General features: G+C 51.0%; 1 long non-coding RNA gene across 1 annotated transcript in view; it reads left to right on the forward strand.

The window, feature by feature from the left end:
• Positions 1-23,832, forward strand: part of LOC143262241 (uncharacterized) — a 156,411-nt gene extending 132,579 nt beyond the window's left edge. The window contains exon 3 of the long non-coding RNA XR_013036143.1: positions 23,756-23,832. This is a non-coding gene — a long non-coding RNA (uncharacterized LOC143262241). The remainder of the gene's footprint in view (positions 1-23,755) is intronic.
• The last annotated feature ends 2,698 nt before the right edge of the window (positions 23,833-26,530 follow it).

Here is a 26,530-nt window from a genome sequence, read left to right on the forward strand (position 1 = left end):
TGAAAAATTTAAAAAAAAAGACGGAAAAGGAAAAGGATTTTTTCAGGAATTTTTCAGTAATAGTTTTGTGCTCTGGTATAGTCATAGAAAACTAAGTAATCACGCTAGTGCAAAAACAGGCGTTGCCAATGTAAATATAATCGCGATAGCGAAACCTTAAATTACGTAATCTGGCAATATAACTCAAAAAGACAAATGTTACTGAATTCTTTACTGTTTGTTATATATATAGTTTCAGTTGTCAACTATCTCTTAACATTGACATGCTCATAGTGAAAGCAAATGTTGAAGCACAGATCATTTTCAGGAATATTTGTGAAATTGATGTCATCAATTATATCGATTGAACACCGGTCACGAAAACCTACCATTATTCGATTTGTGGTTGGGAAATCTATCGATAAAATCAGTTAAAACGATTAATTTTAAGAGAATTAATTAAAATCTACAAAATACACTTTTTGCAAACAATTTTTTTAATATTGTCTAGCATCTGTCTAGCATCACAAAGAAATGTATATCGCATGGCCCAGTTATAAAAAATTATTTCGTTATGAAAAGTGTATGAAAACATATTATATTGTTACATCAAAATTACGAGTAGATTATTTCGGATACTGGTGTGTGTCGGATAGAGATCGGGCGTATTAAACGGGTGAGACAGAATTCCATATAACATAAATTTATTTCAAAAACATGCATATAACATAAATTTATTTCAAAAACATGCATATAAAATGTGGGGTGTACTTAATAACTAAGATGCATGCGTGTCGGTGTACTTAGTATTCTGCTTAATCTACTGGAATAATAATAATAATAATGATAATAATAACAATGATAATAATAATAATGATTATAATAAAAGTGATAGTACTGGTAACACAATTAATTCTAAATTAATTCTAAATTATACATACGATACTATTTTGTATATACAGGGTGTCTCCGGGTTAATTCGTCAGACTTTAGATATAAATTTAGGAGAAATGTACTATACAGGGTGACCCATAATTATATCAACACCCGGAAAGGGGTAATTTCTGAGGTCATTTGAACTTTTTCCGTATTGAAAATGCAATCCACGACTTTCTTTAGGAGTGTACCATATGCCTCCTAAAAGCCACGCAACTTCTCTTTGAAACATTTTTTCATACAACAAATATTTTATGACTTATTTGCGGTCGTCATATTACAAGACTTTTACCCGTCGTTACCAGTAGAGTGTCTCACGGGGTTTAAGAAGAGGGCAGCGATCTCTTCTCCCACTCTCTCTCCCACCCTAGAGGCTCTAGCTTATTTTCAAAGCCCGCTGTTGCTAAAACTGAAAGCTATTTGTCGGCATCTGGTAAGAGAGAGAGAGAGAGAGAGAGAGAGAGAGAGAGAGAGAGGGAGGGAGAGAGAGAGAGAGAGAGAGAGAGAGAGAGAGAGTGTGAATCATTTATTTCATGTCTCGTCTAAAGCGTTCATGAATATGATTATAAATTTGTTCGACAACAAAGTCATCATTTAAATCTTGTATTTTCATGGCCTGGCTAATAGTTTTCTCTGTGGTCTTAAGATTCCGCAAATCCTAGGTGTAAATCGTTATCCATTTTCTATAATAGAGTCTAGTATTACTCATGTTATCGAAGTGTATATTCGGTATATCTTTCATAGACTCTATAATAAGCATTGATGATGCATGAACAAAATGCATATATATAATAAATAAATATATATAATAATAAATAACCAACGTCAAATAGAAATTGTATAATTTATATAAAAGTGGAAATATCCAACATCAGGTAGATATTGTATAATTTATATAAAAAATACAAAAGAGAATTAAGACACATCATTTTCATAAATTTAGACACAGCGAGTATCTTGTATATACCATTTCTACTACCAATGTTGAATATTAGCATAAAGTACAATTATTTTTATGGACAGTTGAGCTACTATTTCTAATAATTATATAATTAGCGATGTTTTATAGGAATGACTTTATATAATCTTTCTTACAGACGGGTACTTATAACGTTCATCAATTTATAGGCTCTACAATGATATTCCTTTTATAACTTGACGAATAACAATTCACGTTTTTTTTCATTCGATACTCATTTTTATGCATATTGCACCTTGTAATACCATCTTTCGAATAGTTAGACATCCAAAACCATATTCAATTTGCATTGGCGTTTTATTAATCTTTATTCCCATTCTATTTATATGTGTATATAATTTATTAACGTTTCTTCCACATTTAAACATTAATTTGATAAAACATTAATTAAACGACCGCGTAATTCTATCTTCATTTGAAGAGTATCGAAAGAATAATTTTATTCCACAGGAATTTATTTACAGTGTTTATTTACATCTTCGAATGACTTTTGCTAGCTCGAATGTATATGACGCCAAGCCTCGAGCTCCGACATCAAAAACCCATCGACCGAACAACGACATGCAATATAATATACACAATTGCCGTGGGGGGGAAAGTTCATCAATAAAATGAAAGATTTCATAAAATCAGCATTAATACCCATTAAAACAGTCATATATACATGTAAAGACGTCCGAAAACATTGAATACATACTTGGATTGGATATAAAGCAATTTATTGTTAGCCTCTGCGCACACTTGACTAACCAAATACTTTTTCACAGCATCGTCTTCTTTGATCACTGTATTTTTCGATAAAATAAACGAAACTATGAATTATGCTTTGTGTATTTATTTCTCCAATTTAATATATGCAATGATGTAATGATATGTAATAACATTGTATTTATTATATATGTCCAATGTAAAGTTATCAATACTTTCATATTTATGTAATAGCATGTGAAGGGCAAGTATTCAATCCACCTCTGTAATCTATCTTTAATTAGAGACTCGGAAAGTCTGTATAAACATGAAGTCAGGTATTTTTTTTTTTTTTTTTTTTTTTTTTTTTAACGTGGGGGAAATCTGCAGGTCAGACACCCCCGCTCCGCCCTTTGGGCGGAGGGGGGGTAGTGCGGGGTTCGACCCGCTAAAACCCCCACGGCGGCCTAGGGCGCTGGCGATTAACGGGGGAGCCACGGGAACTCTTCAAGAACACGACCGCAGCTCCCCCTCGCCTGGCCGGCCACCAGGATGGAGCGGTGGCCGGCCGCGTCCCGGGGGGGGAGATTAATCCTCCTCCCCATGAATCATCTTGATTCGGCGGTGCGGGGGACCGCACCCCACACCGCCTCTTCACGATGGCCGCACCAGCGGCCGTCGGGGGCGACGGTTTTGTCGCCCCCACTTTAAAATAGGGCATCCTCGGTTGGCGGGCGGCGGGCAATTAAACCGGCATGGTCCGGTACACCCGCCGCCCGCCTAGTATCAGCTACTCGGGGGGGGCTCTAGGCGTGGGCGCACACGCCGCACCCCCCGCTCACGGCGACCCCGCTCGGCAGCCTCCTTCTGCAACATTACCTGTTCGCAGAAGGCTATGGCTGCCGCCCATTTTGTCGGGCTCTCCAGCATGGCCCCAACTAAGCTGGAGAGAGCGAGGTCGCCACCAACTTCCCTAGTTAGGACTCGGCGCAGCACTGAAAAGGCGGGGCACACCTCCAGTGTATGCTGCGCCGAGTCCTCCTCCGCGCCACAGTGGTGGCACACCGTCGTCGCTTCCCGACCGATGCGACACAGGTAGACACCGAAGCAGCCATGCCCGGTGAATACCTGCGTCGCACGGTAGGAGAGCCTGCCAAACCGCCTCTCCCGCCACGTGGTGAAGTGCGGCAGGAGAGCCCCGGGGACGCGCTCGGCGGCATGGGAACAAAGCTCCGCATGCCACCTGGCGAGCGCTAGTCCCCGGGCCTGGAGCTCGAAGCCCTCGACCGCCTCTTGCTCCGGCGGGTCCCCCCGAGCCCGGCCAGCGATGCACATGCGCCTATAGACATAGGCGCGCATCGCCGCCTGCAGCTCGAAGGGAATTTCTCCCGCCAGAGCAAGCGCCGCCACGGTAGACGCGGTGCGGTACCCCCGTATGAGGCGAAGGGCCATTTGCCTCTGAAGCCGGCGCAACAACAATGTGCTGCGCCGGCTTGCCCTCACGGACGGCGCCCAAATCGGGGCGCCGTATAATACCATTGACCGCACCACGCCTAGGTATAGGCGGCGCACCATATCGCCCGGTCCCCCGATATTGGGCAACAGGCGGCCTAACGCGGCCGCCGCCCTCTCAACTCGGGGGACGAGGCGGCCGAAATGTGCTCCGAACCTCCAGTGGCTGTCGAGGATCAGTCCGAGATACTTGATCTCGGACTTCACCTCGACGCAGGCTCCTCCAACCCAGATCCACGATCTGGCCCGTGGCCGAGACCAAGGCCGTCCAAACCAGACGGCCTCGGCCTTCTCCGGGGCCACCTTCAGCCCCAGACCGTGGATCCTCGCGACGACGGCTGCCACCGCAACTTCCGCTCGTCGGATGGTCCTCTCGAAGGTGTCCCCGACGGCGACCACCAATGTGTCATCTGCATAGCAGATGAGGGTGGCACCGTCGGGTAGGGAGGCCTTCAGGACTGCGTTATATCCCAGGTCCCACAGGAGTGGTCCTAACACGGACCCCTGTGGGACCCCGCAGTCCACTTCCCTCCGTATCGTCCCGTACCGGCCCGGGTATTCCACCCACCTGCCCCGCAGGTAGGCCCCGATTACCCGCCTCAGATAGGGAGGCACCTGGTGTTCAACCAGGGCCTCCCTAATGGCGGACCAGGGCAGGGTGTTAAACGCATTGACGATGTCTATCGACACCGCCAAGCACACCCCGCCCCGTGCCACGGCACTGTCCGAGAGGGACTTTAGACGGTCGATTGCATCGACCGTCGATCGCCCCTCCCGGAAGCCGAACTGGCAGTCCGCCAGATCGGGGCCAACGCGGGACAGGTGCCTGGCGAGGCGGGCAGCAATGATCTTTTCAAAGATCTTGCCCACCTCGTCCAGGAGGCAAATGGGCCGGTACGCGGAGGGAGAATCCGCAGGCCTCCCATCCTTCCTTAAGAGGACCATCCGACTTCTCCTCCAGAGGTCCGGGAACACCCCGGACCTCAGGAGCCCGGAGTAGAGGCCTCTAAGCCTCTCGCCCAGGACGCCCATGGCAAGCAGCCAGACCCGGCCGGGGATACCGTCCGGCCCCGGGGCAGTATTCTTGCCCCGGAGCCATTTGACTACCCCGGCCATTTCCACCGGCGCGACCTCCAGATCCGGGGACCACTCGTGTCCCTCTAGCTGAGGGACGGGCCGGGACGCCTCCCCGCTGACGGGGAATAGCGCGTCCACGACCCGTCCGAGCATCCCCGGATCCAGGCTCTCCGTCAGAGGGGGCGCCCAGGGACGTAATCGTCCCATCGCCATTTTATATGGGCGCCCCCATGGATCTCGGTTGATAGTGCCGAGAAGGTCGCGCCAGGCCTGGCTCTTTGCTTGCCTGATGGCCAGCTGCAGGGCGACCACCTTCTCCCTGTATCGCCCATACAGCCGGATAGCCAGCTCCACGTCGGAACGCCGTCGTTGACGGGCGCGGGCGTACTGGCGTCGCGCGCGAACGCACTCTGTGCGCAAATCCGCTATCGCGCGCGACCACCAGTACACCGCCTTCCTCGGGAAAACCCTGGCCCGGGGCATGGCGACGTCGCAAATGGACGTCATTGCGCCCCGGAACCATTGGGCCTCCCTTGTCCCGTCGACTGGCCCGGCCGGTGTTGCTGGCCAGGCCACGACGTGGGCTGCCGCCATCAGGGCGTCCTGGTCGAGGCGCTTTAGCGCCCACCGCGGCTGAGGCGATCCCTCATCAGCGGGGCGACGTCGGGGCGTCGATGGGGCGGCGGAGAGGCCGAGAACAATGTACCTGTGGTCAGACAGTGTCTCGACCTCCTCCGCCACCCTCCACCCCGTAATACGGCGCGCGGCGGGGGGCGTTGCCCATGAAAGGTCAACGATGGACCCCCCATTATGCCGCACGCACGTATGGACCGAGCCCGTGTTTAAAAGACGGAGCTCGAGTCCCGCCGCCCAGTCAAGCACCTCCCGGCCCCTCGGGTTCGTCCTGGGGGAACCCCAAGCCGGCGACTTGGCGTTGAAGTCCCCCAGGACCAGCACCGGACGGGGCTGGCAGCGGGAGACGCATCTCCCCACCCCGTCCAGATACTGCACAAACTCCTCGAGGGACCACCTTGGAGGTGCATAGATCGCCACAACCGCGGTGCCGCCCCAGTCAACGGCCAGGTATCCCCGACCGCGCTCGATAACGGGGCACGCCGGGGACCCCGGCCGGCCTACCCATATTATAACGGCGGAGCCGCTCAGGTCCCCCATCCAATGTGGATGATCGGGAATCCTGTACGGCTCCGCCGCTACGGCCAACCCGGCACCCCGCTCGGCCAGGAATTGCACCAGGAGGTCCTGTGCCCTGGCCGAGCGGTTCAGGTTGGCCTGTATTATAGGGCCCTTGGGCCCCATTACGGGCAGGCCTCCACCTCCATCGCCGCCGCGGGAGCGGTGGCGTCTGGGGCCTCTTTGGCCCCATCCGCCCCCGCGGGCGCGACGGTGGCACCTTTGGGTGCCACCTTTGGCTTAGTAGCCACGGTGGCCGTCGCCTTGGCCACCGCGGATTTTCTCCCCCTGCTGCCCCTGCCGCGTTTCGCGCTGGCGGGGCACGCCCGGCTACCGAGGCGGTGGCCGGCCGGCTTGCCCGCTCCCGCACAGAGCGGGCAGTTGGGCTTCGCCGTACAGCCGGCCACCTTGTGGTCCCGACTGCCGCACCCAAAGCAGCAGTCGGAACGATCCTCGGCCGCAGTGCATCGCTGAGTTGTGTGGCCTAGGCCAAGGCAGCGATAGCACTGCAGGGGCCGGGCGCTGAGGGCCTCCACCGTCGCCCGGGTCCAGCCGACCGTGAGCTTGCCCGCGACCGCAACTTTACGCGCGGCCGCAGCAGGGCACTGGACCCAGAGGGTGCCCAAACCGGAGGGGGAAGACCGGATTTCGCCGGTCTTAACCTCCCCCCGGTCGCACCCTCCCACATGGGCGACGGCCACGGCAACCTCCTCCGGCGTGGTCGAGTCGACCAGGCCGCGCACCCTTAGATCGGCCTTCTTAATTGGGCGCGCGACCTTCACGCCGGTTCCCGCCAGCGCGTCCGCCATCTTCGCAGCTAGGGCAGTGGCCTTAGCTGCCCCATCAGCCCCGGGGACCTCCAAAATGATTCCCCCCGTCACCGCTCTCCTGGGCTTTAACGAGGCGATGCCAATCTCTGCCAGGTCAACCTTCGACCTGGCAGTGGCCATCGCCTCGGCGTACGTCATCGCCCCGCCGGCCGGTACCGTTATCGTAACGGCAGCCGTGCGGGGCGGACGCGGCGGCAGGGGAGCCCTCTTCGGGGCAGCCGGCGCCACCCGTTTCGCCGCCCTCCCGGCCGAAGAGGCCTTGGCAGCCGCCGCAGGTTTAGCTGCGGCAGCCGCCTTTTTGGCCCTTCGGCCAACTACCCTCGACCACAGCTCAGTAGGAGGTGTGGTGGAGGGCGGCACAACAGCAGAGGCAGCCCTCTGCTGTGGGGGCTGCATCTGCGCCGCCTTAGCGGACGCAGCCCCTCCTCCACTGCCACCCTTTCTCCCCCCTTTCTTGCCTATCGACGGGCTGGAGGCGGGCGGCACGGGCGGCACCGACCGCGGATCCTGCATCCGCGGGATCAGCTCCCTCCTGAACGATGCCAGCTTGGCATCGATCAGGGAGCCGATCTGTTGCAGCAAGTTTGCCGGCGCCGCTGCGGACGCCGGCAGGGGCTTCCCTCGCCCAGGGCGTTGGGGCCCTCGGGCGCCGGCGCCAACCAGCGGCCCCGTGCCCCCCTCAGGAGCCGGCGGCGGAGGCATCTCGGCTGCTGCCGGCTTCGCCTCCACCGCCTGACGGAGTCGGGCCACCTCGGTCCGCAACTCCGCCATCTGCTCTCTGAGCAGAGCGTTCTCTGCTTCCAACAGCCGGGTGGCGTCGGAAGCTGACCTCATGGTCAGCTCCGCAACGCCCGCCCGGCTGTTCAGGGCCGCCGCCTGCAGGACCCGCACCGTGGCCGGCCGCAACTCCCTTGTTGCGCTGGAGATCCTGGCCACTTCGGCCAGGCTCTCCATTATTGACGCCGCAACGTCCCGCGTCGGACGACTGCGAAGATTCGCGGCGACCTCCACCTCGTCCGGAAGTGGGTCGACCGATCTCCCGGGCTGCGGCCCCGGGGCCACCGGGTCGAAGATCGCCGCGATGAGGCCCTTGTTGGCCTCCGTCAACTTACGTTTGGCCTCATAGAGGCCAACGTACTGTCCAGTAGTTGGCGGCCTTCCCCGCTTCCTCCCTGTTGAGGAGCCAGGGGCGCTCTGCGAAGAGCGGTGAGAGGCGACCGAGTGGTCGGACTCCTCTCCCGCATCGCATTCGCCAAGGTCCAAAGCGGACCTCTCTCTGCCGCGTGTTGCGGGAAGTTCCCGCAACACCGACCCATCCATGCGCTCGAGGCGCACGCTAGCTACGCGCGCCTCCTCCTCCCTCTCGTTTCCCCCCTCCCCGGTTTTTTTATTTTGTGAACTATCCATGATAAATCCCACGAGTGTGGTCGGAAAGGAGGTCACCCCGGGTAGAGCCGCCATACCCGGGGGTAGGCTAATACGCCCGGGGGGTCGCCAGGTACCCCGGGGTTGTCCGCTAAAGATTGGTGCACCCACCAACCATAGCTGGCGCTTACTCCAGCTACGCCCTCTTCACCGCGCAACGCTGCTTGGGGCTAGGGATTTTTTAGAGAGGTTGTCATCCTCGCGGTCCGGCCGGTTAAGGCAAGACCCCCGTTCCTGTAAAACATGACCACAGTTAGTGTCGTCGTTGTGAGTCTTAAGATGGGCTATGCCTGGGTCCTATGTGGACTATACTAGCCGCTCTCTCGACGCGTGCCGATGGTCTGGCTCTACCCTCGTTCGTTATCGTGACAGGGGAAGACAACGTGCTACTCCCGCTGCCACCTCGAGTCCAACCCAATCCAGGCACTCTTGACGGAGTAGTATTAAAGTCAATTTATCTCCGCAAGAGGGGCTTCAGCCTGGCCCGAGGGGACGAACCCCGAGGGGTCCGCCCAGCATGCCGTTCGAATGGCGGAGTGGACAAGTCCACGTCTGCCCGTCACTCAAGTCGGACACGGGACGACTCCAAAGCTAGCGCCGCCTGATAGGAAGCGCAAGCTGGGTCCCGCGACTTGTGTGCACTAGCCCACCCTCTGTCCTTGCAATTAGAGCAGACCGGAGGTTCACTCTTCTTGCTACAGAGCGTGAAGGTATGCCCCTTTTGGGAGCAGTGACCGCACACGTCCTCCTTGAATTTACAACGCTTCGAGGTATGCCCGAAGCGTTGGCAACGGTAGCACCGAAGCACCTGGACGAAATCCCGTACACGACAGGAGTTCCATCCAAGGTAAACTCGGCTACCCCTCTGCTTCAGCCGCTGAAGATTCTGCGGACTGACGGCAACGACCCAGTTGGCTGTCTCCGGGGTCTTGCCAGCCATGCGGCTGACCCGAATTCCCGAAGGCACATCCTTCGGGTTCGCATCGCAGAGATTTTGCCTCCAAATACTGGAGGCAATTTCGTCCTTACCCATCCGACGCGGGACGTCGTAAACTAAAACCTCGGGGTCCCGCTTGGTAGGTAAGGAGACGGACAGACCCGCGCTCCGGAGCTTCTTATTGCCAACGAAGGCTTGCAGGTCCTCCTTTCGGTCGGTCTCGACGACGATGCCACCGGAGTGGATGCGTCGAACCGACTTTACTCGGATCGCCTCCTTCGCTGGTTTAATGAGGGACAGAACAGTAACCTTCGTAACTTCGCTGCTCTGTCCTTTTTCCTTCGGCGGGAAGATTCTTACCACATGCTGCGATTGTGGCCGTCTCCCCGCTTCCGGAGAAGCTCCTTTGCAGTCGACTTTGTTCACATGGGCGTAAGTCGACTGCGCGGCGTTGCAGGCCGTCTTCGGGAGAGTTCCCTTGGACGGCTCAGGTCGCATCGCACTCATTACGGCAGGACGCGCTTTTAGGTCCGCCCTGACCGCGGCGAGTTGCCCTTCGACGAAGCTATTCCGTTGAATAAGCTCCTGGACCAACTCGTTGAGTGCCTCAACCTCGGCGAGTATCTTTGACCCGGACTCCTTATTGACTTTCGACTCAGGTCGAAAGCAAAAGGTCCGTATTTCGGACACTCGCCTAAAGGCTACGTCTCTTACGAGATCGAGAGGCCGTACCTTCTGCCCGGAGAACGTCCCCTTCGGTCTCCTGGCCCGGTTTACTGCGGCCTTGCCGGTGGGTGCGCCCGGCTTGGCTCGCTTCGACTTTTTGGTGACGGTTTGCCAACCGTCACCAGTAGGGTCCTCGACACGCTCGGGTGCCGACTGCACCTTCACGAGTGACGTGTCTCCGACTCGTTCGATTACTTCCACGTTACCGGTGTCCGGCGTACCTTCTACCGTGGGCTCGGTTTTCACCGAGACCGCTCGCGTGGGAGTCGCACATCTTTGCAAGATCACACGAGGATTGGCGATATTAATCACCTTCCCGGATCTTGTCTTTCTCACAGACGCGGGGGGACTGACAGCTGCATTTGCAGTTCCCGCGTCTGCGGCGACGGCTTCACTCCGAGTAGGAGCTGGACCCGTCGTCTTTGGACGCTTAGTTTTTTGTTCATTATTTTTATTCAGACCCATAATGTGTCTTGGTCTTTCATCCAGTGCGCTCCCCGGCCACCACCGACCCGCACAATTTGGAACCCGCCAAAGGCTGAGTTAGGGCTACGCACCGAATATAGTCTGCTGGCTGGGTCGGTTTCCTTACCCAGCCCGCGTCCTCGCCCAGCAGAACCCACTTGCCCGAAGCGTGTGGTCGTTCCAAGCCGATTGACTGGACCAGGGCTGCTTTTCTCGTCCAGCCGCCCATCTAGCCGAAGCAGAGGCCAAAGGTACGTGTTGGGGACGCCTCACCCGCAGGAGAGGGCCCCCTCAGATCCCAGGATCCTCTTTTCCGACGACAAGGGTCGCCACGCACGGCAAACACGTGGGAGACAGCAGTCGGAGAGGCTGCCTCTTCCTCTCCACCACACTTCGTTCAGTTCGCTGCGTATTTAAGAACACGAGCTATCCAGCGGTACCTTTTTCGTGGAGGCTCAAGTGTGGCTAGGGCACGTTTGCCCCTTGCGGCCTGGGTTGCCCAGGGGATTGATTGCATCCCATGTATTCCTGAGCCCAGCGGAGTGTTGTCTAGTGGCGTGTTCCGCCCACGAAAAACGGTCTGAAAAACCGTTTAACGTAAACTGGGGAACTGATGCCACGAGTGACAACAGTTCCCCAGTCGGAAGTCATACAGCACATACAGTGCTGTACAAAGAACACGCCACAGCCCGTATGCTAAATCAGGGCCTCGTCATTATGCGAAGTACTACATGTACGACGCACTGACGGTCTCTAATGCCTTCATCGCCGATACACCCATCGACTCGGCCGATCAACCCTCCTACGCGAGGGCTAGTTCGGGGGTTATCTCCCGCCCTGGGTGGCCACAGACCGCCACCGCCAAACATGACCACAGGTTTACGGTATGTGTCCGACTTTAGTTGGCCCCTCACCTCAAGCCACTCCGGCTAGGTAGAACCTGCCAGGGAATAAAATCCCCGCCGGCACAGCCTTGAGGATCATTGGGGCACGAAGCCCCCCCACCACGACAAGGTAGCGGACACGGGGGGGAAGTCAGGTATTACAGATTTAATATTAGTATTACTGAAAGGATGGCCTAAGCGACAACATAGTGCGACCGTGTACATTCGAATAGCTGAGCTCGATGCCGTTGCGACGCGTCGGTATAAAAACAGCCGATACGCATGTGGCGGAAGGTGAACGTTGAAGACAGAACGGTTAATCCAAAATTAGTACAATTAACATAATTTTGAACCATCCCTTTATTTTTATATACTTTCCACTTATTGCACACATATGTAGCATTCAAACGGAAATTAATACTTTTGACAAATTTCCGAAAGCAATCTTCTTTCTTTCTGTTTAAATATTTTGTTGGTTGAGGCGCAGTACTTTTTATGTTCCATTAAGTCTAACATGCTTTATGGTATGATCCCATTTTCTATACGGTACTCCCCAGAGACGCTTAATCCTGTTACATTTGTCGTCCACCATAAAATGGTTCTTGAACAATATTTACGAAGAAATCATATCTAGCGCTTGGAGAAGATGCTCATATTCTGAGCTGAGAAACTCAGGATACTTTACCGATTTATGAGTAGCAATACTGACCCCAGTCTATTAAAAACCCTAAAATTAAATAGCAGTTATTTATCTTAAAGTTATAAAAAATTTCGTCCTATTGCAATTCCGAAAGGACATGTCCTGGACCTCTATAACAAATAATCAAATCAAAAAGCACATTTCAACCGATTGATCAGGTGAAATATTGTACAATTCAGCAAATGTCTTTTAAGGACGAAAGTAATAATTCCTTCGCCCCTGGCAAACCAATCATGAATCTCCGCTGTTTTTGGGCATGGTGAACTTTTACCGTCGAAGTATTCTCCGCGCAGCTCACCTGCTGGCTCCATTGAACGAGTTTCTTTGGGATGTCGGTGAATTCGGGGAATGCATTTGTCAAAACAAAGGAAGTCCATGCTAAGGCGACCTTACTATTGCATCCCTGTCTTGGGGCAGAGTTATGAATAGTGACCGATGCGTCGGATTTCACGATGGACGTGGTCCTCGAACAGCAGGGTTCTAAATCCGTTTGGGAATGCCTTGCGTTCTTTTCACATGTTAACACCTCGACGGTAAAGTCGCGAGAAGGAGGGCGAAGCATAGTTTCTCCCCGGAACGACGGGCGAGAGCGCTGACACGCGTCCGCCTTCCAAGGTATAATCGAACCTTGAGGATTGGGGAACCGAGTCCCCACAACAATGCAAACATAACGCAATCTATTGGTGCAAACCGAAATTACTATCTTGACATCCATACAAGCTATACCTCTCAACATCAAATACTTTAATATTTCGTCCTATGCCTGCGTATTCCATTATTTTAAATTTTATATTTAACATTTATTATATTATTTTAAATTATTCTCAATATTATATGATGGGTTGTTCTGCCCATAGCCGTTGGTAGCACTGCGCGCATGGCTTTACGTGCGCATTGCAATGCGTACGTTACACCCCAGTGCGCTCGACACGTGTTGAGAGCGTGTATAGACTTTGTGTGGTAAAGCCGGTATTGTATTACCATGTAGTTCATAAGCCTTATTATATATTATTAAATCATATTGTTCTATGATCGCGTGTCCTTCATTGTACAAATCCCAACATTATATATTCTCAAAAAATTAAAAGTGTTAACAGGGCCAATAATCTATTGAATTATATTTAATTATGGGAATAACCTTAATACTTTTCACTATTTGAGCTTTGTGTGAATTAGAACTTTTACTTACCTAAGGAAGGTATAAAATACGTTCTGCGCTTATGTAATGACTGCATTAACTGACATGATTCAACTAAATAAAAACATAAGGAAAATGCCTTCAGGATTAAATCATATCAGGTAGTAATGAAATTAAATTATTAAATTAATTATTTAAAAATAAATAATAGCACGTAGTAAATAAAAGCTATTTGCTCGAATGATTTTTGTATAGAACCTATTTGTTAAATTCAACAGTACTAATAAATGTTATTGTTAAAAAAATATTCAGCATGCATAAGATCTACGAAAGATATTTTTTAAATTTTCTCTATAGGTAATAATTGTAACAGTAAAAAATACATCAAGAACGAATTAATTGAACAAACAAATAATAATTGTTTACAAAACAAAAATGTATCAGAATCAGAAAATGGGGACAGTGTGTGTATCATTTGTCTGGAACCATTTTAGAAGACAGGAAATATCGCGTACCGTATCTACAACTAGTATTACAATTACTTCACTTAATTCTACAGCTTGCAACGCTCCTCACTCGACGACACACACACGCACACTCTCGACACTCTCTGTCCACTCCAAACACGCTCCTTCGACACAACGCTTGCCTTTTCTAAAAACGTGACAATCGCATCCGCCGGCCTTCGCCAACGTTTCCCTTTTATTGCCTACTGTTGCGCACGGCACAAAATTAAAAACGCCGGAATTCGGGAGGAGACGACACGCGATTTATTTGTCTTGGACTCCACAGTCCTTTGAATTACAAGCTTTTGGAGCACGGCTCCGTTTGGCGTATGCAGTGTAGCACGGCTACGACAGAAGTATAACAATTGAAGCACGGCTTCGTATAGGCGCAAGGGGCGCTAAATTAAACTGTCTGTAAGCGATAACGATACTTGGAGAATCTCGGAGAATTTCGCCGTTATCACATTTGCGGCAGTATATATAGACACCTGGCCGATGCTCAAGGTGACGCATCGTCAGGTGTCGAAAGCCGGTCATTGCCTCCTAAGGCAAAAACGCTGCATGTATACATTCGGCCGAGGCGAGCGTTTGACGGTCGGGCCAACGCACGTCGATCGTGTTATTGTCTTGCCGCCTCGCCGTTTATTCGACAAAAACGGCGAGACGGCGTACATCGAAAGTCGAGCGTGCGTTGACCCGCGGTCCGCGATTCGGCCGAAACATACCGCCCGCCTCAGCTCCGCTGATCTTATTGACTAAATGGCGAGCACGCTCCGCCCGCCATGTACGCTCGCCTTCCCTCGCTACTGCTCCGGTCCTGAGGAGGGTCCAGCGGGCATGTCCACCGGCAAGCGTACGAGCTGCGTGATCGGCCGAGTGTAACATCCGCCGGCGGTGCGAATGGTTACGACTCGAACTCGGCCGTCCTCACCGGGGTGCAGCGTCTGCACGCGTGCGAGACGCCAACACGCCGGTGGGCAATTCGCGTCGCGAAGAACCACGAGATCTCCCACCTGCAGGTTCCTCTCGGCACGCCACCATTTGCTGCGCTCCTGCAGCGTGTGGAGATACTCGTGGTTCCATTGTTTCCAAAAATTGGCACGCATGGTTTCGACCCCTTGCCATCGGGACAAGGGGGAGGCGGCGGTGTCCGGCGAACGGTCTCCCGGAAGCGTAAGCAAGGGTGCCCCCGTCAAGAAATGCCCCGGTGTAAGGGCCGCGTAGTCCGTCGGATCGCTCGACATCGGTGTTAGGGGGCGGGAATTAAGGCATGCCTCGACTGTGCACAATAGGGTGCACATGTCCTCAAAGGTGAGGGTGTGCTGGCCAACCACCCGTGCTAAGTGGCGTTTTACTGCCTTAACCCCCGCTTCCCATAAACCGCCGAAATGCGGAGCTCCGGGTGGGGAGAAATGCCACACGATGTCGGCCTCTCCGAGAAAGGCCGATACCTCGGCTGAGTCGCGGACCGCCCGAACCATCGCTGCGAGCTCCCGTGCGGCACCGCGAAAGTTCGTTCCGTTGTCGGAATAAATGGCAGCGGGCCTACCCCGACGGGAGACGAACCTCCGCAGCGCAGCCAAGAAGCCCGCCGTGGTGCAGTCGCTCACCAGCTCGAGGTGGATCGCGCGGGTCGCGAAGCACACGAACACCCCGATGTATGACTTCTGGGCCCGATAACCCCGGCCCTTCCCCATGCGGGTCCAGAGGGGGCCCGCATAGTCGACGCCCACGTGCGAGAAGGGCCGCGAAGGGTTTACCCGCGATAAGGGCAACGTGCCCATGAGTTGGGACGCTGGAGATGCGCGATGCCTTGCGCAAGCTACGCACCTCCAGGTCACTCTTCTAACCGTATCTCGGGCGCCCAGAAGCCAATACGTCCTCCTCAGCACGCTCAAGGTGAGCTGGGGTCCACTGTGGAGGGCCGTGAGGTGCACAGCCTCCACCAGCAAATCCACCACTGGGTGCTTCGGGAGCAGGATGGGGTGTTTCTCGTCGTACGCGCGGGACGAGTTGTCTAGACGTCCCCCCACGCGGAGCAATCCTGCCTCGTCGAGAAATGGGCTCAACCGTCGCAAGGGCGACGATCGCCCGACGAATTGGGATTTTCGGACGGCGCGTATCTCCGATGCGAAGGCGCCACCCTGCAGCCAACGGAGCCACAAGATCCTCGCCCGCCGCATCGGCGTCTCGCAATCCGAGGGACTATTCTTCCTTCGACGAAGGGCCGCGACAAACCGGTAGCAGTTTGCGGTGACGCGCAGGAGCCTCGCCCAGGACGAAACGCTGGACGGGAGGGGAGCCAGGGGGGTCTCCTCCTCGCCACTTACGCGAGCCGTCTGGACGCGTAGCTCCTGATCGATGCTCGGGGGAGCTTCGCACGACGGCTGCGGCCAGCCGGACCGCGGCCCCGATAGCCAACGGGGTCCCGTCCACCACAGGGGGTGGTCGACCAATTCGCCGGCGAGCAGTCCTCGGGACGCACAATCCGCGGGATTGTCGCGTGTGGGCACGTGACGCCACGGCGTGCCCGGTAATAATTCATGAATGCGGCCCACGCGATTGGCCACAAAGACGGTCCACGTGGAGGGAGTCCGGGCCAACCACGCGAGCACCACGCGTGAATCGGTCCACGCGTGGGTCTCTAGGCGATCCTCGAGGATCTCGCCGGCGACGCGTCGCAATAGTTCGGCCAAGAGAGCCGCCGCGCAAAGCTCCAAACGCGGAATGCTAACGGTCTTGACGGGAGCAACCTTGGTTCGCGAGGCAACGAGGGTCACCTGGGTTTTCGAGGGTTCGCTCGGGAACGGCCGCGCTAGCAGGTACACCACCGCACCATGCGCGCGCGAAGATGCGTCCGCGGAACCGTGCAACTCGTATTGCTCCCCTCTGCGCGGGGATTGAAAGATGCCAAACCAGCGTGGCACCCGTGCGGCGCTTAAGAGCGGTAACTCGGCGACGAGTTCGCACCACGTCTGGTTGAGCTCGTCCGGGAGCGGAGCGTCCCAATCCGCACCCCCCAACCATAACTCCTGCAGCAATATTTTTGCTCTGATGTCTGTCGCCCTTGAGTCGCCGCTCGACTCCGTGGAGCATGGCTAGGGCACGGCCCTTTGACGAGCCGAGAGCGAGGGGTGGTTCGGTACGCAAGGGGCAACCGAACCACGCACGGCCCGTCCGCCCGCCGTGAGACGGTGTTGACGGAATGTTCGCCGCACCTCGACTCGTCAGGGGGGGGAACAGATTTGGGACTCGCCTCCTCGGGCTCCCAGAACAACGCAATTGCTGCTGCAACCTTTCCTCCGCGCGACAGTGCAGGGACGCCGCGGAGGGATCGGGATCGTTCGCGGGTGTCGACGCGGCGCCCGAGACGACCCAACCGAATATGGTATTTTGCGCGATTGGCTGGCCGGGTGTTCCGCGGCGCAGGCCGGGACCGATCACATCCCCGTAACGATCGGCCCCGATTAAGAGATCTACAGGGAGATCTCTTGTCGGATCAGGGTCCGCTAAAATGAGGTCCTGCAGATGCGGGTATACGCGAGTGTCGACGGTCGTCTTGGGCGCGTACCCGGTAAGTCTCCGGAGGACGAACGCGGAAAGCGGCATAGGAGCGTTCCCGCGCCCGGTCAACCGTAACACCAGATCGACCCGCGAAGTCACGCGACCCACCGGCGCGTCCCCCGCACCAGTCACGGTGATAGCCGCAGGCCGCTTCGGAAGGCGGAGGGCCTGGACGAGGGATTCGGAGACGAAGGTCGCCTCCGATCCCTGGTCCAACAGGGCTCTCACCGGCCTTACCCCCCCGTCGCGTGTCTCTACCCATACTAGAGCGGTCGCGAGCAGTACGGCCCTGCTCCCGCTCCAGCGTGCGACGCAGTTGTGGACCACGGACGATGCGGAGATATTCGTCGCTGTTTCCCACCCGGGTTCTACCGCGGTTGACTCTGGCCCGCCACCAACCCCGGAATCCGGGTGAATCAGGGTGTGGTGCGAGCCGTTGCAAACGGAGCAACGCGACGCGGAGGGACACGATGTCGCGGGGTGTCCCGAACGGAGGCAGTTGAAGCAGCAACCGCGCGCCCTAACAAAATCCCGGCGCAGGTTGATCGCCATGCCCCTGAACGCAGGGCACCGGAACAGCGGGTGGTTGTCGCCGCACTTCCGGCAACGGCTCGCCGTCGTCGTCGTCGCCATCGCGTGGGAGCGTACCGGTGGTGGAGGTCGGGCCGGCCTACGCTCCGCGGAGGTAGCCGAGGGCTCCGGAGCCATCCTAAGCTCCGCGAAGGACCCGGCCCGATACTCCAGGAATTCGTCGAGAGAGGCATACGTGGGTGGATCCACGGCGGCGCGGATTTCGTGGACCCACGCCTCCCTCGACTTCGGGTCGAGTTTTTCCACCGTTAGGTGGACCAGCAGGTCGTCCCAATGGTCCACCGGCCGCCCCAAGTTTCGCAGCTGGGCCAACGCCTCGTTAGTGCGACGACGCAGCAAGGCGAGACCGCTGCCGTCGCGATCGCGGGTGAGCGGCGCAAGGGTCAGGAAGCTCGACAGGAGCGCACTGACGACCAGTCGCTTCCGGTCATACCTCCTGACCAAGGCCGCCCACGCGATGCCGAAGTTCGCCGCTGTCACGGAGTAGTGAGCAATCTCGGACGCTGCTTCTCCCTCTAAAGCACCCTTGAGGTACTGCAGTCGCTGGACGTCGTGAAGAGTCCGGTTCTTCACGACCAGCGACTCAAACTGGTCCGAGAAGCTCGGCCACTCCGTGTAGCAGCCGGCGAACCTCGGCAATGGGAGTCGCGGTAGCTGCGCCACGGGCGCGCTACAGCTCCTGGCCTTCAGCTCCAACTGGAGGTGGAGGCGTCGGCACGCGTCCCACTCGGTCCGCAGGCGGCGAAGGCGTTCTTCGGCGGCGGCTTCGGTGAATTTCGCCTTTCCCAGGCGCTTGAAGTTGGGCAGGATCCGGCAAAGGCCCCCGATGGTGAGCTCTTGCTCCTTGATGATTTGCTCCATGTTGACCAGCAGTGTTATAGAGACTCGTATGCGTCGATCGACTGCGTGATCGACGCTGTTGATGGAGATGTTTTATCTCTCCTGTGTCGTCTCCGGGATCCGGCTCGAAGGACCAGAAATGTTGCGCACGGCACAAAATTAAAAACGCCGGAATTCGGGAGGAGACGACACGCGATTTATTTGTCTTGGACTCCACAGTCCTTTGAATTACAAGCTTTTGGAGCACGGCTCCGTTTGGCGTATGCAGTGTAGCACGGCTACGACAGAAGTATAACAATTGAAGCACGGCTTCGTATAGGCGCAAGGGGCGCTAAATTAAACTGTCTGTAAGCGATAACGATACTTGGAGAATCTCGGAGAATTTCGCCGTTATCACATTTGCGGCAGTATATATAGACACCTGGCCGATGCTCAAGGTGACGCATCGTCAGGTGTCGAAAGCCGGTCATTGCCTCCTAAGGCAAAAACGCTGCATGTATACATTCGGCCGAGGCGAGCGTTTGACGGTCGGGCCAACGCACGTCGATCGTGTTATTGTCTTGCCGCCTCGCCGTTTATTCGACAAAAACGGCGAGACGGCGTACATCGAAAGTCGAGCGTGCGTTGACCCGCGGTCCGCGATTCGGCCGAAACACCTACCATAAATACAAAGTCTTAAAACTACGGTCTCCTAAGCCTAACACTCCTCCTCGTCCTAAACGCACCCACCAACTCTCACAATCAGTGGTAGTACCAAGTGGCAGGTTTAAAATACATGGATTCCGTTCTCATGTATGTAACGCACAAACGTAATTCCATTTCAAAAGAATAACTACGATGAATCATCCTATCCAGTATCCACTATAAAACACACACCTGCTTAAATCAATAGCGCTAGTATGAACAAAATGAAATTAATTAATTACATTAACTTTGCTATATTATAAATGTTCCGAGTTTGGTCGTAATCATTCGACGAATTTTTGTTTCTCACTTTATAGCTTATTTAAGAAGAATACTGCTACAGCTCGATAATCTGCAAATAACACTGAAATTTCTCCACTGTATTCTAGATTATATGAAAAGGAATGTTTCAAATCGATCATTTAAACAGGGGTTTCTATAAATCTAGAGCATTTGATTTTATTGTGTAAAAATCAGAATCAATCAGGAAACTTACTCAAAAACATATTCATTAAAGCAATGACTCTAGTAACAACAGAATTTGAATGCAGAAATAGGTAGCAAGACAACTGATCTACGAAAGCTGTAGTGTCTGTTATCCAAATATGGTTACTAGTTTGTAATAAATTGGAGGCAGTAGGAAACGATGACAAATAAATAAAAATCACAGATATCGATGCCATATCTTCGCATATAAAGAGACTGTGTGCTTCTCTGAGACTTTTGATGTCTCCAATGCACAAGCTTTATACGTCTCCGTGTAAGCACTTCCTGTCCAGTTCACTCCGAAAATTAAGCGTTCTAGACTGTTGACTGAATTCAGCAAAGTTCATGTCGAATAATCCAATGACAATCACCCTAACCTTTGCTGGACAATTTGATCGTCGGACTTCAGATCAATATAGTCTTCAATTTTATTGTTAGTTACTTTTGCAGTAACGCCGTAAAAAGTTTCAAACAGATGAAATGGAGAGTTGTAAATATCTGCAGTACACTGAAGTACGGTGAATGTTCTCTTGGAAGCTGGATCACTCAATGTTCATCTTGATCCAATCGATTGAGATCAAGGTAAGAGCCACCGTTGTCATGTCCATCACAATACTTGAATGCAACTGCGAAGGTGCAGTTGCATTAAAACCAGGGTGCCATAGTATTGTTAAGGCACTTCCAATGACTTTTAGTTGACTTGTATTGCACAGTAATCGAAAATGGAGTGCCTTCATTTTAAATGTTCCATTTAAGAATGCAACTCCACAGTTGTAATAAAATTATAATATGTTGGCGATTCCGTTGCCTATTCCGAATGTTAGGAATTTATCAAGCAACAACCCGACCCAACTATGAGATATGCAACACCTTGTCAATACAATGAGCTGGTCTCTCGACAACACATCTTCAATCATTTCGTAAATCTTAACTGTATTAACAGATTCAAAAGATATAGTTGCCACATATTTGAAAATTCTGAGAAGCATTACAAACCAGTTCCTTTGGTAACAAATTCAACTTTTTTCTGCACTTTATGAGTTTTCCCGAATACTACGTATTTACAAATTTACACATTTCATTATATCATTACATGATATTTCACATAAAATATGATTCTGATTCAGATTCTGATCACACTCTACATTCACGTTTAAACCTGATTTATGCTAGTAAAAAGAGTTGGCAATTGTGCAGGTTGCTTTCGTTATAGCATGCCCTTAATTATACATAGTTCGTACTCAAGCCACTATTGATAGCATGTACTCAGAGCTGACGAGAAGGCGACTATAAACAATGCGTATACATTTGCCCCGAATGCCTTCTTGTCAGCTCTAGAACCTGGACATTCCAGAATACAGGAGATATGAACTAGTATATTAAACCTAACGTATTTTTCATCGACATTGTTTACGAGCAAACTTACTATATGGCGGTTTTTCACACTATAATTGAAAGAAGTATCTTTCTTCTTCTCTTATAATTGTGACAAGTTCAGCATAATGTGACATTATCCTTAAATTCCTCAAATTAGTATTCATCTTTGTTACACAGGCAGTCTACTTATTACAATACATATAATACAATACAACTATTACATATATCTAATAGTTGTATTGTATGTATTGTAATAAGTATATATATTACCATGTTCATTTGAGCGGTTCAAGCAGATATGTGATTGTTAATGTTCAAATGTGTTTATCATACAAGCAGAATGTAGGTCTTAGTAAGAATGATTTCTTTTTAGGAATTAATTTTCCTAATTCTAGTACAGCCATCCAAATAAATGATCTCGTTTTCAGGTAACTATTGTGCGTTAATGTCCTAATGATATAGATTCTATCGAAAAACATTAAATATGTATTAATAAAAAACATGAACAGATTAAATTAAACTAACTAAGACGAAAATTATACAATTTGTCTCATCAATGGTGATGGCACAACAGAGATGGAGGTGATTCTACATGAAAGAACAAATCGGAAATAAACAATAAGATTTTTCATTTGGGGCTTCGTTGTCGAGAAAGTCGACTTTGAATACTTAGCGAACATGTTATTACACGTGAGTATGGTTTACAATAACTGCACACTAATCACTTATTCAGTAATTACATTTTCGATAAGAAAAAAGTTAGTTCAAATGATCACAGGAACCCCTCATTTCCCAGTTGTACAATAATTTGGAGCGAATAGTTCCATACGAAATAATCTCTGCTCGCGTTTCAGAAACGCTTGTTCCGCCAACTTTCGCGCCGCGGCCCTCGCTCATAATATTGCACGCCTATGTCGAATATCGGGTTGTCCATGCCTTGGTGGATTCTGGCGCCACCGTATCATGCGTAAGTCGCGCTTTGATCTCGTAATTAAGGGAGCAGTCGAAGTCTCCGCTGCGAGGCGGCCCTAGTACTTTCTTCTGGCCACGGACGCCGTCGATCGAACCACCGAGCGTGCCTCCTTTGCATTGTGGATTCGGGATCGGATGTGTAGAATTTCCGCGCGAGAGCTCGACAGTGTAGTGAACCCCGTCCTACTAGGAATCGACGTAATCGCGAAATTCGGTATCGTTGTTGATTACCATCGCGCGATATGGTACTTCGCGTCCCAGCCGCACGAGGAATTTCGGTTCGAACCGATCTCGCGGGAACCGCGCTGTTGTGATCTGCTGATATTATCAGAATCGAAGTGGGAGCGTCTACGCGAACGGATTTGGCCAAGCATATGAACGGCGATCACGCACCGATCAAACACCGTAGCTACGCCGACTCGCCGAGAGTGCGAGAGGTGATTTTCCAAGAGGTCGACACTCCACTGGAGAAAGGCGTGATCGAACCATCCGTGAGTGAGTGTTCAAGTCAAATCGTCATGGTCCAAAAGGCCATCGGAAAATATCATTTTTGCCTGAATTTCCGCAAGGTCAACAAGATATCACATGTCGATTATTCATCTCGTCTTTCATTTTAAAGGAATCCCATACGGACTCACGGAAGCCTCGGCATCGTTTCAACGACTATTATATCGACTAATCGAGGTCAGGATCGCGGGAACTTGGCACAACGGCTGCGGCTAGCCGGACCGCGGTCCCAAAGGCCAACGGGGACCCGTCCAGCACAGGGAGTGGTTGAACAGTTCGCCGGCGAACAGTCCTTGACATGCACATTCCGCGGGATTGTCGCGAGTGGGCACGTGACGCCACAGCATGCCCAGCAGCAATTCGAGGATGCGGCCCACACGATTTGCCACAAAAACGGCCCACGTGGAGGGCGTCCGAGCCAACCACGCGAGCATCACGCGTGAGTCCATCCACGCGTGGATCTCGAGACGATCTTCGAGGATCTCGCCGGCGATGCGTTTCAACAGCTCGGCCAGGAGAGCCGCCACGCAAAGCTCCAACCGCAGAATGCAAACCGTCTTGACGAGAGCGACTTTGGTACGCGAGGCGACGAGGGTTACTTTGGGTTCCCGTGGGTTCGACCGGAAACGGTCGCGATAGCAGATACACCATCGCACCATACACGCGCGAAGACGCATCCGCGGCTGAAGGGTGCCAAACCAGCGTGGCACACGCGGGGCGCTTAAGAGTGGAAGAGCTTTTAATGGAGCTCTTCTCTTACAGTGGCTGGTCAGCCACTGGCCTTACTCGCTGGTCGCGGTGGAACGTGGGAAAGGCTGACAATCCTTCTCGAAAAGACAAGTGCGGAGGATTCCTTCCGACACTACAAACTACAATCTACACACCCCCTTAGTGCGAGTCCTTTTTCGTGCAATTTGTTTGAAATTTGACATGTACACTCGCCAGCAGGCAAAACCGAGTCCACTGATCTCTGGAAATCATCGCCCAGGAACACCGGGTAAGGTAAACCGAGACGTGAGACGAATGTCGAATTATATCGACGTGAAGTGGATGAATAGCGGCGGTGACAGGTATGAGGTGGAGGAGCTCGAGTCAAAAGAGTTCGAGGCCAGGAAAAGCCCCCCACCCCTAGGTAGGCGGGAACGAAACGGTCGTCGATTGCAAGCATATAAATTTAAATCAAAAGATGGGCCAACGGGGCCGGAACCACCGCCAAGGTTGGACCTGTCCAAATATGGGGCACAGGTGTTCGTCAAAGAGACAACGATCTCATTCGAAGACGGGCTTTAGACTATGATGGGTTTTAGACCCACAAACGCCACATATGTTCAAAATTATTTCAAAAATGTTTATGTGTAATAAGTCACGTGTCAACTATTCCACTTCGTGTGTTCCAATATGTATAGTATACATGTGCATTTAAATATATGCGAAATAAGAATCTCTAATCAGAGTGTCTCTATGATACGAAAATTTGAAAATTTAACACGGTACTGACTTGATACGCTGAATTTTATGGCTAGTATAAATGTGCATACGTGATCCATATACCTAGTTCCCGGAATTACTGTCAAATTAGTTTTCCCTAATGGAAGATCCTTTGTACTAGCACATGGTTCATCGGAAGATTAAAGGTCATGAATGGGCGTTTAGTCTCCCAAAATGTATAAAAATTCTCCGTATGTAACGACAGCAAAATTTTCAACAAAAAGTATTACAAATCATTACAAATAAAATCAATAGAAACGAAATATCAACAAATTCAATAAACATAAATTAAAACACGATATTGAAGTGATATTGGAGACTCGAATATCTGACACTTACACAAATTAATTGTGAACTGCACAATATAAACGTGTATGCAGGATTCGTTGGGCGTTTCATAATGGTCATTCTGCAATAGTCATTCTATGGTACCAGTGAAGCGTAAATGTCCACAAAATTCATTTTAGTTTGAATATTCGTCAATCATTTGATTTATAAATAAAAACTACAACGAAACAGATTATTATAATAAATATAATTGCAAAATATAAAAAATTTTATCAATTTCAGTACTTATATAATTGTATTGCAAAATTTGTTGCAGTTTGAAACTGTCACACAGTTGTTATAAAAATTTAAAAAATTAAGAATTATCACCAACTGATGCGTATCAGATGTATCAGTGAGATCTAAATGCAGAAATAATGCAATACCACTGAGTTGACGAAAAATTACTATAAAAAATGATATAATTGTTATAAAAAATTTTTTAAACTATTGAACGATTGTTGTATTCTCTCTCTCTCTCTCTCTCTCTCTCTCTCTCTCTCTCTCTCTAGAGAAATAATCATATCATCTAAAAAAATCAAACGGAGAATAATAAATGAATAAACAAAATACAAATGTAGTATCGTAATTTATTAGGTATGTTTAGGACGAGGAGGAGTGTTAGGCTTAAGACCGTAGTTCTAAGACTTTGTGTTTAGGGTAGGCAATAAAAGAGAAACGTTGGCGAAGGCCGGGTCAGATAGGAAAAACCCTTGGCGTCGGAGACCCGGCGGATGCGATCACCACGTTTTGAGAAAAAGGCAGGCAGAGTGTGTTCGAGAGTCGTTGAGTGAGGAGCGTTACGAGTCGTAGAGTTAAGCGAGTAATTATAATCTTAGTTGTAGATACGGTACGCGATATTCTTTATCTTCATCAGGCTCAGTCCTTTCCTAGTCTCTACGGATTCAATATTGTTTAAATATTGAACAAATTTCTACACAAATAAACAAGATAATAAAAAATAAACAAAATACGAAAGAAAGCCGCAGTCGAATAAGTTTGTAGCACTTCACCGCCAAGATGCATAGTAAAAAGCGAGAAATTTCGAAAAATGTAACGTACATATACCGTGCTGCGAGCAATAGAAAATGAAAAACAAGCAAAGCATACATCTATGCGTATAGACGTGCATTTCGTGTACACATGCTTCAGTATGTGTTATAATAAGGACACTTGTACCCGTAAATTATTTCACAAATGTTTATATGTATTAAGTCACGTGTCAACTATTCCACTTCGTGCGTTCCAATATGTATAGTATACATGTGCATTTAAATATATGCGAAATAAGAATCTCTAATACGGCACTGACTTGATACGCTGAATTTTATGGCTAGTATCACAGCACGACACCACAGCGTCTAATCAAACTTCCTTTTGTCCGAAGATGTCATAAAGTTAACGCGATAAAGTTAATCGTCCGAAAATATTTTGGAAATTCTTAGCGGATGTAGGAGTTGAGACGCTTTCTGCAGTGGAAGATGCCGTACAAGAACGAAGAGGATCAGTACGAGGCTCACTGGAAGTGCAGGACACAGCCGCAGCGGCGGAATTGCCCGTACATATATGGATGATCTTTTAATAAGTTGTTCATATCTAACGGAAATAAAGTCAAGTTTAAGCAAGAAATTTAAAAACAAGGATATAGGAGTGTCCCACCATTACCTAGGCATAGAGATCAAATACAACAAACATAACATTAAATATTAATTTCTACAAAAC

The sequence above is a fragment of the Megalopta genalis genome, unplaced genomic scaffold (genome assembly GCF_051020955.1).
Source record: "Megalopta genalis isolate 19385.01 unplaced genomic scaffold, iyMegGena1_principal scaffold0101, whole genome shotgun sequence".
In the NCBI taxonomy this organism is placed as follows: Eukaryota; Metazoa; Arthropoda; class Insecta; order Hymenoptera; family Halictidae; genus Megalopta; species Megalopta genalis.